This window comes from Hetaerina americana, unplaced genomic scaffold, assembly GCF_022747635.1.
Source record: "Hetaerina americana unplaced genomic scaffold, ioHetAmer1.1.p SCAF_15, whole genome shotgun sequence".
In the NCBI taxonomy this organism is placed as follows: domain Eukaryota; kingdom Metazoa; phylum Arthropoda; class Insecta; order Odonata; family Calopterygidae; genus Hetaerina; species Hetaerina americana.
Window position 1 is genome coordinate 215,296 of NW_027286625.1, and position 10,723 is coordinate 226,018.

Sequence of the window (10,723 nt, forward strand, 5' to 3'; positions counted from 1 at the left end):
CGAGTGCGTTGGTTTCGCATTATCCCATTGAATATTATCGCAGTGAGCCGGCAAATATTACGAAGAGCAATGGGATGGATATATAATTTTACCTGTTAAATGATCGCCGTGAGAAGTAACAAAAGCGGCCCTTGATATAAAAAAGTTCATCGATATTTTCCGGTCTCCGGGAGTAAAGTTCTCGCCTGCCAATCCGGAAGTCTTGGGTTCGATTCTCGCTTATTCTGGGAATCGTCGGCCGTTATTTCTTGTTTAAAATACATTATATAGGTCAAATTTCAGTTTTAGAATCAGTAGTGAGATTTTTTAAAATATTAATGAAATGAAGGTAAAGAATTAGTGTTAATTTTCCCCGGCGATATTACGTAACATGTGAATTGGAAACACATTTCAATGATCCCCGAGGACAACGGGAACTAGGTTACAAGTCTATGTCGAAATACTCTAGAAATCGTAATTGTAACGTAAATTACGTTAAAAATGTGGTCAAATCGCAAGATACTAAGTTAAATTAGTGTCGTTAATTTCTTTCTCGATGCATCAGCATATTCTGATTTGCAATTTGCATCGCACAGGCGCGACCAACGCTTACAAAACGAGCCCTCTTCCGGTCCACCCTCTCACGGATGCGTTCCTGTTCTTCCTCTCCAAAAACCTGGCAGCTTCGGTGGAATTTGTGATTCTAATTTGATATCGCGGCCTTTTAATGCGATGCAAACGTATGATTGGCCCAACTCAATGAAAACTCTAATGGGACCAATTGAATTGCGAGCGTTGTAGTGCCTAAAAAGAAAAGAACGACGGGGCATAACAACGGGGAGGAGGGCATAAATCGCCTTCCATCGATTTCTCCTCGAAGCGGTTAAGCTGGAGCATAATATTTGGAGACATCATACCGTTACACTTAAATTTCCCTATCTTCAGTTTCGGGAAGCAGGACGCATAAAGTGTTCAATCTGCTCTTCCTCGTTGCTAACGAGTTTCATATGCTAATTATTTATTTTTGCTCTGTTGGGTTACCCAAAAATATCTTATATTATTAGCCCTTGTCTCGTTAAATTGTACTCATCACAAGATGTAGTTGAATTTGCCATTAGGCCAATATGTGCTCCTTCATGATTTAGTCGATTTCTAATGTTACCTGATATCTCCACTCCTTCATGAGTGTACCTTAAGATGGTCATCTCCATTGATATCCTTTCAGTTGTCATCTGTAGGGTATGCAATCAAAATTAATTTATCTAATACAACAACTCACAATCAACTCACTTCTCCTTGATCTACTTAAGTGGAAATGAGAAGATGATATTGATGTGTGTATAAAATTTTGTATATCGAGAAAGATTTCTTACAACCTGGGAATGATTGAAATCTAGAATATAATACCTATTATTCCACAAGGGTTAATTAACAGAAATTTCACGATGGATAGGTTAAAATGTTATTTTTTCACTCGCAAAATATCCAATCGGAGCAAAACCAGTTTTTTTCATTTCCTATTCCTTTCCTTTCCGTCATAATCGTATCCAGTCATCATTGGTTGACCTAGGTCTCCAATCTATATGCCCATCAGTTAATTTAGCAAATTCCCGAGGTCCTTCCTCTTCGAAGAACTTGATAATTACCTAAAATATCATACCTGGTAGTTGAAGGTCATCGTGCGAACACACCATATCTTACTCCCTTGGCTTACAGTTTATGACTTAGGTAGTCTCTGCTTTTCGTCGGGTCCCGTGAGTGGGATGAATTGAAATTCATTACAATAAATTGCTAGTTGATATACTTGCAGTGACTATCCTTTCCAAAATTTCTAAATAAATCGATGTAAATAAATTTTACAAAACGCATTAAAGAAAAATACTGGTTTTAACGTAAAGGGTGCGGAACTGGCCTGGAAAAATAAAATTCATCAGAGATTATTCATTTCCTTCAGATCTTCCCAAACTGGTTCGCATAGTTAACCTCATGACCGAGTGCCCAATATCAGAGGTTATGATATTTATGCTTAATGCACTTTTTTAAAGACAATATGTGAAGAAATTACTGCGTTTAATTATTTTTATTTGAAGGGCTCAAAATGGGTGCATTTCATAGTAACGACATGACCCAAGGTATTACTAGTACTTGAATATTTATATCGAATTAACCTAATATATTTCAAGCGCAGCCATTTACACAATTCGAAATTAATCTCGCATAAAAACTTCATAATTGCTTCTTACATTCCTAATTATGCATAATTGAATGTTTCTCACTCTCGGAACCGTCTTTACAGATGACCTTACGAATGAACTAAGAAAGATATCTTATTTTTAAGTGTGTTTATTGTGTCTCATTAAAAGTTAGTCCATACTACCACGTTTCCAATCGATTTCGGATTCATATTTAGCATTTGCCGTGGAGTGGTATTGGTATTTAAGCGGATTTGAATATTGCTTGTACTAAGTATTACTAGTAGTAATAAGTATTTTTAGCGTGGACTTACATTGAAAAATATATAACTATTTTATAATTTTCGTGTGACCCTTTAAACTCAGAAATTCCGCGTTTTGTATGGATAAAAATATCTCAAAATTCTTGGAACAATGTCAGTTTTAATTGGAAGGCCAAGTTTTAATATTTTACGTTTTGAATTATTAAGATCCAATCGGAAACAAATTAATTGCATTTATGCTTTTTAGTTTCTTGTTTTTTCAGTCATATTCTCATCAATTGAATAGGAATCCGTAAGAAAAGGAGCTAAATTAAAATTAATAGACACCTCATTTTTGAAAATGATTAGCTGCGTATTGTAGTTGTAATATCGTCTTGCACGTATTGTGATCTTATCATCGCGATTATTTTGAATAGTGGACTTTCAACATAAAATCGCCCATGATTAAAACTCTTGAGGGCATATCTTGGATTTAAGTTTTGAACATTCCTTACCCAATAAGAGTGTGATCTTTTAGCCCTGAAGAGTGATGCTTCATCAGCTAGCGAGATTGATGCTTTATCGTCGAAACTACCGGGGATATTTAAATTTTATAATGGATATCGTACCGCACGATCACACCGCACTTTTATTTTCCGGCGATTAATATGAATTCTACGTCGTGACAGTTTCTCCAAACCGGTTCCAAGTACGTGGTGTTCAACTGCCTGCGCGCCGAATTTTTCATCCGTCGATGTTCATGTTAACAGCGCAAGAATGAAAACTCCGGCACCGTTCGCCATTTTCGGGAGCTGAGTGACATCCAATGTTTACCCTTCCTTTGTCAAGTTCTATCCAAATGCGTGCAGCAGACGGAATGGACTATCGTTATCCCCGTGGTGTATTTTTCCCTTGTCAGCATGAAGATTATCTTTCTGTCGCCCGTGGCTAAAGATCCTTTGTGCTCTTGTCCGCGTCCGCTATTTTAACGGAACACACGTATGGTTCTTTTTTTTACAGTGCTGGCATCGTTCTCAGCATACAGAACTATCGGCATTCCTCTAGACACTTGACATGAGTCTCATCTCCAAGCAGCCGGCCCCCTTTCATCTACACCGCACGTCACACGTTAAGGGTCTACGCATTTTTTTCCAGCGTGACCTCCGTGATCTTGGACCCCGTGATCAAATCGAGATGGGAACAAATGGCGGAAAAAGTGCCCAGTTTTCACGGAGTGGCAAAGCGAAAGAAACATTTTTTCCAACATATGTCCGTGGAGAAATTAATTTTGCCCTGAAGCCTTAGCAATGCTTGTTCACTCAGTGGGGTATTTATGATCACGTATAGACCTTTTTAGGGCTCTACGCCGTTTTCTCCCAAGAAAGTTTTATGTTAGAAGCCCTATATATTATGCATGAGGTAAGTAACTCTCTAGGATGCTGAAAACCTACAAAACATAGGTTTACGCATTAAGTGCATAACCAAGCAGGGATAGTACTTTTTAACCTCATGATCATCATCAGTATTTCAATCCTAGGATTGGTTTACCTCAGCCCATATCCTTCCATTCTACTGTATTTGAATGTAAGACAAGGCTGCATATTATAGGGAGATAAGAGAGAGGCACAGTTTTCGAAAGTTTATTGACCGAGACGATCTACGCAGAAATATATGATAGACATCCTCTCTAGGTGCTCCGAGTTGTAAAGATAATAATTTCCAATAAGTCCATTCTTTTATATTTCATAAAAGAATGGAAGAATATATCGAAAAAATATTTAAAGTCTGTTAATCATAATACCATAGACATGTTGTAAAAACTTGCGTAAACCATCTGAGCCTAGGAATGGTGGCCGAACCACAATACCAGCATACGTGGACTTAGGAGGTCGCTGGTGTAGCAAATACTCGATCATACAGCATATTTCTATCGCAGGCTTTTTAAATTGTTCACTGGATTTTTTTTAATACACGGGTAACTCTGTACTCTAATTGTTAAAGGAAAAAATTCAAATATATTTTCACAATGAAAGTTTTGTAAAATATTGGCGTAAGGTTATACGATCGTATATTACTTCTTACGATTTTGTGCTTTTCCAAATTCAGCAGTTTTTCCCAATCGGAATCCCTCCCGGAATATAAACGTTAACCTTGGGGAACGTGGTAGTCCAGGGGTTAGAGTGTTGGACCACTGGCCGGAAAGCCTGGGTTTGATTCCCTGACTGTTCACCTATGCTGTGTGATTTTCCTGGTGTCAGGTCTTTTTGTGGGTAACCATAAACGGCACAGAGAAAGGAACTGTCCCTCCTAGTCTGATAGAAAGGTAGCTATGGGGCGAGATTGAGACTATGGAGTCTCTACTACCACCTAACCCCAAGCTTGATGTGTGAATTTCACACGCCGTTGGGCTTAGTACGAGTACTAGGTCAGCTCTACGCCCACCTATCAAACCGACCTTCGGACTGAAAACTCTGGTTTTGTAACTTTAAAAGTTCAACTAACTTGGTACGTTATTTTTTTATTCAGACATCGATTTTGAATTGACCCGCTGGAGTGAAACTAATTCCACCATCGATACATAGAGAGACGCGATCATATCTCTCAAGCTATTACGGTAACTTTTAGATATTATTCAAGCCAGTTCACAGCAGAATTTAAGCTCCCGATCCGAGTTTATGTTAGGAAGTACAAATTTAATTCAAGCGTTTTACTTGGAAGTTTTGTGTCACTTTCTTCTTTAGTCAATTTAGCTGGAAGTCTCTCCTTTCGCATTGCTGTGCGGAAAAAAACTAAGATGCCAAAGCACACGAAGACTTTAACTTTTTACCGGGTTGATTTGGCCCTCAGGCTATGGAGAGCGATCATCATTCCAGTTTAAGTGGATAGTGCCGAATACTCGTGCTTTGTACAATGCTTCGTGTATGAATTTGCTTGAAGCTCTCGTCATCATACTATATTCCGAAAAAAGAAGTCGACCTTTCAATCGATGCGGTAATGTTTCCTCACGCGCCGTGCGTTAACCGACTCGGCGCGATAATGGACACCATCGTGATGATCCGATATTTTTTTTATTTTTCCACCACCCTCTCATCATACTCGGCCTTTTCAAAGGGAAGCCATCTCGGCCACCTTGTTGAAGTAAAATAAACACAACTGTTTTTTCCCTCCTCCGTCTTATAAACTGCGTGCTAATTTAGTAAATTGGCTTCTTTGGAAATTCCTGTAGCTCACACCCCGAAAACGATTATCATATAACTACGAAGTCTTTTGAAAGCGGTCCTCACTTCGGTTCCTAATTGCTTTCATGCACATGAAGTACAAGTTATTCAAGTGGCCACTGATGATTAACATGACTGGATTGTAAGGATGAGCTGTCATCACGTCTTTTACATGTATATTCAACCGAAAACTAAGAGAAGTACATAGGATGTGTGGAGTCCTAGTAGGAAGGAATAATACTCAGTTTTTCAACGAGTTTTTAATTTTTTCGTGACTCTTTAGTTTTCTGGAGTAAAATTCAGTGTAAAGGACATAAATAAATACACTTTAGGACTTCCATTTAATCGGAAGTGATGAGATCAATGCCAGCAGACATATTGTTGCTGTTAATAATATTGGTATACTAGCTAAGGTAGCTGTTATTTAGAGGTGTAACATTGATCGTATCTCATCACTGAGGTTTATTCCAACGTATATAACATTCAATGTGGAATCTGCCTAAAGAGGAGTAAAATCCTTCTTTCATATGTTTGTCGCTATGTATTTCAATTTGCCTTTGGAAAATGTTAATTTCTTCAAAGCATTTCCTGTGGAGGTAATCTCAGTATTTTGTTTGAGGTGATATTTAAAATATCCATGAGTTGTATAATTTCAGTCACACTCTCAATCATTACAACTAGGAACAACTTCCTGGTAGAAAACGACATGGAGATCATTCTTTTCATTTGCGCAAATTTTTATCTAGATATATTTTGATTACCCTTTCACTTATTTTTAGCATATAGTAGGGGCTTTATGCCTACATAATTTACTTTCCAGTTTTTTTTACGAATTATTAAATTAATATTTTGATTGAAACGGTACCTGTCCCATTTTATTTATTTGCACAGGGAAAATATGTTGCACCCAATGGCAGACGTTTGAATTATTTTAAACTATGTCTATTTTTTCCGCAAGTAATCAATCCACTCCATAAAATTCTTTTTGCGTTTAGTTATTTGGTGACTGGAAAACCATTTGTCTCTTCACAATAAGCTTTAACTGGTCTCTCTTTCATTTCCGCGTCAAGGGAATGTTAACGATCCATAACATTAAGACTTGGTTTGCCGTTGCCACTGTTCTGCTACTGGATGGACCTGACGTGAATTTCTTGGAATGAGGTTGCTCATGCCCGGATAGGAAGCGAAATCAAAAGAGCATCTTACTTCGCAATCTCATGATTATCTAGTCAATGTCGTGAGGACAAAAGCCGGCATCGCCTTGTTTTTCCTTCTCCTTTCCATCCTTCCATCAAGACCTTGCCATCACCCGATTGTATTCGCAGGCGACACGGCGACTGTAACGCTCGTGCCAGAACATGAACGCATCATTTATTGCGATCATTCGACTTCTTTCTTTCCTCCTAATGTCGAAGAATTTTAAATTTATTCGTTCCAATTCAACCGCAAGCCGTGTAAACCATTGCTACGTGTGCGAGTATATATACAGGTACGATGTTTTGCTTAAAGCAGTGGACGTTCAGGAGATACATTTTTGTTAGCGTAGTTAATCATGAAATGCTATCTTTTTGATGGATCCTAGCGCTACGCATTACTCCTTATCCCTGTGAAACAAAATATACCTGAACCCCATACCATATGTCAAAATTACTTTGTTTATATCTGCATACTTTTAACCTCCACTAACTCCAATCTTTCCTCACTATGCCTCGGTTCTCCAATGTTCTCCCTTCTCTCGATGTCTTACGCACTCCATTGCCTCTCAATATCTCCTGCACCCTTGTGCTGCCTACATTGAATTTCACCCAACCACCCTGTCTTCTCACATCATGCCCTAAAACTTCTTCTATTATCTCCCCTCTATTTTATTTTTTCCTTCTTTTCACTCACATCTCAATAGCCCCCAATCTAAGCTGATCCACTTGCCTCAGCGACCACATTCCCAAGACATACGAAACTAGCTTTCACCTGTAAGTTATCAGTAATTTTGAAACAGTAAAATGAAATATTAATATGTTTTTAGCTTAATTACGAAATTTTAAATTAATACCTTTTGTGAATATTCATTGGGTTTCTATAGAGGAGGCTTAAGAGGTATGTTAAAAGTAATTATGTCTTATAGTAAAAGGGGAATGGAGCATAGGAAACGTTGAAGTCGCTACCCGCTCAAGTCCTTTCATTAATTCGATTTTCATGTTTCGTTTTGATCTAATTTCAATGAATCGGCCTCCTCCACTGGTGCGAGTGGCCAAAAGGTGCGAGGCAGGCGATCGGATGCTTGAGCTTTGTTCTGACGACTCAATTGCACAACCGCTCAGCCAAACGCCCCGTGGCGAACAGAGCATTTCCTTCCTCTCATCCCGCCATTTCCCTTACGTCCAACGGTGAGGCCAGGAAGGTTAGATCAGACTCGAATCAATCCTGAGGCTGAAATAAGTCGATCAACAGCCCCTTTACGCTCTGCTAAGTCATTTTCGAATGGCGCTGCGCTTTCTCCTTCCTGTAAAAATGTAGGAAAGGTAAATTTCAGTTTTAGTCGCTCCAGCATTTGAACTTGTTTACTCATCCAGCATTTGAAGTTGCCGGCGTACTGTTACTATTTTTGTAATTATCAAAACAGAAATATGTAGGAATCTTTTAAGTTGCTCGACGCTTAAAGTTTTGACCACGGTTGATGAAAGAGGTAAATTTACGAAAATAATCCATTTGAAGTGCTAAAGTAAGACTTTGACGAAGCAACTTCTGAAAAAATTCCTTAATTTTTCATGACGCATCGCATGTTGAAAAATTCATAGGCCACCACCATTAGCGAAGGCGTAGTACTATGTGTTTCGACAGTATTGGATACCGTGGCGAACACTATATTCATAGAACTAGCAAAATCCATCGGCTGCACTGTTTTGTGACGTATAATGGGAAATTCGTTTAAGCACACTTCATCGAGCAGTAATGCTCTTCCCGCGGCCAGGAAAAGTTTCTGCGGTATTCGCCTGAAGCGGGAGAGACCATAATCTCAGACCGTTGGAAAACTCACAGCTTTCCTAAATCGCTGTTTTTCGGCGTGAGGCGAGCACATCAAACACGTGCATGGGCTAGCCTTTGTAAAAGGGCAATTTGAGAACTGTGACGTATGAAACCTACGAGTTGTTTTCAAAAACAGTGTATTTATCCGTCACAACAAAATCTATTTACAAACTAAAGGCATTGAAATAGGCACGCGTATGGCTCCTCAATACGCAAATCTTTTTATGGGTAAATTTGAGCATACCTTTCTCCGCCAACAAACCCTTAAACCTTAATGTGAATGGAGTTGTTGAAATAGCGATATTTAACGATATACCGCCGAAAATTACCATAGTAATGGTGGAGCGGTAATCCTTTGTGCTCAACACAAAGCAACAAATCAAATTATATTACCGCGGCAGAAGTATTATTCCATGAGACTTACTCCACAAGCATATTTCTTTGCGCGTTTAAGTTGGTGAAAACCTAATGAATAACTTCTCATGGTAAATGCGTTTTTATGCAGTGCTTAGGTTTAAGTATTATAGCAGCATTAATAACCGAAGAAAAAGAGCGTGATTAGTTTTACTATTAAAGGTTATTTATTATTACATTATATTTGAATCAACGAATCGATGTTGATTTTCATGGAAGCTGTATCGTAATTTGTTATTGTCATCTTTAAAAATATTTCTCCCCTCGATGCCATTGACTTGCCAGTTTCTAAAAATTACATTTTTGGAATAGGAAAAGATGATTTCATGAAATCTAGGAAATGCACATTGAGTTAGACAAAAATGACATTTAGACAAAAATAGGTAAAAACGTGCGTCGGCCGGGAATCGAACCCGGATCAACTGCTTGGAAGGCAACTATGCTGACCATTACACCACCGACGCCGCGGATTGTATAGGGCATTAAACTGTGCTTTACCTGTTTTTGCAACGTTATTGTACTGATCTAGTAAAAGGTTTGTGCTTAGCAGAGCATAGCGTGGAGCTGTCCCATAATACCAAGAAACGCACTTGCCGTTTTCCTCTATACGATGTTTTAATTATCTACAGCTAGTTTCTCAGTTTTGCAAAATTTTCAGGTCTCGCATATTAAGTACATAACCCATTGAAACTAGTAGTAATAATAAATGTGTTAAGTAGATAAATTCACGCTCGGCTCTTGTAATATATTATTTTCAAAGTGAAACTAAACAGACAACATGCTATTTGTGCCATTGGTGTGTCGAATGTTTCTACTGCTTTTTCGCCGAGGAATATACCCCTGGCCCCCGCTAAAATGTTTATGGCATGATTATATTAAAACAAAACGAATTCCGCGTCACGGACTGAGCCTTATCGGGCACGAATGAGATATGCGTTGATAAGCTGTAAAATTATGCTCTAATCAACGTCAAACCCAACTCGGGGAATTACAGGAGAAATCTCGCAGTAGGTATTTATCCTCCCGCCCACACGCCTCCTTGCCGTCCCATGTTTCCATCACATGACATCATACGGCGTCCTAACTAGGTTTTTAGGAACCATTGAATTTCGGGGGACGAGGGAGTAGAAGCCGTAATTACTTTATCGGTGCGTAGGATCGCACCTCTCTCCCGCGTCTGTTCATTCCTCCGTCAGCCACTTATCTCGCCTTGCCTCGCTCGACACGGAGTCTGTGGACACCGCAGGCTCGGGGAATGCTCGCCATGGAATGAATAAAAGGCGAGTGGCAGGCATTCCGTCCCCCTCCCAGCAAGACACACAAGAGTTCGTATATCTCCCGCACTGTCCTCTCTCACACCCCTCCGTTATTTTTCTCTTTCCCCTTCTCTCCGACTTTCTACTTCCCCATGGCGTTTCATCAATTATGTGTCCTATCTCTCTCTCTCTTTCCTCCGCCATCCTTCTTCGTTCTCTTTCCACTCTGCAAACCCATCCTCACTCTTCCCCCCCAGCTTCGGGGGAATGAAGGAACGTCGTCGCCATGCTTGCAAGGCAGCAGCGACCGCAGGCCGAGCTGGGTCGTTACAGCCACCTGCAACAATGGGAAGGACTTCACGGCCCATCAAAGGACTCGCTTGTGAGGAATGGAATGG

At 39.5% G+C, this 10,723-nt stretch overlaps 1 non-coding gene across 1 annotated transcript; it reads right to left on the bottom strand.

Annotated features, from left to right (window-relative positions):
• Window positions 1–9,461: 9,461 nt before the first annotated feature.
• On the bottom strand, window positions 9,462–9,533 carry TRNAG-UCC (transfer RNA glycine (anticodon UCC)). Its single transcript has one exon. It is a non-coding gene; the product is annotated as a tRNA-Gly (tRNA).
• Between the last annotated feature and the right edge of the window lie 1,190 nt (window positions 9,534–10,723).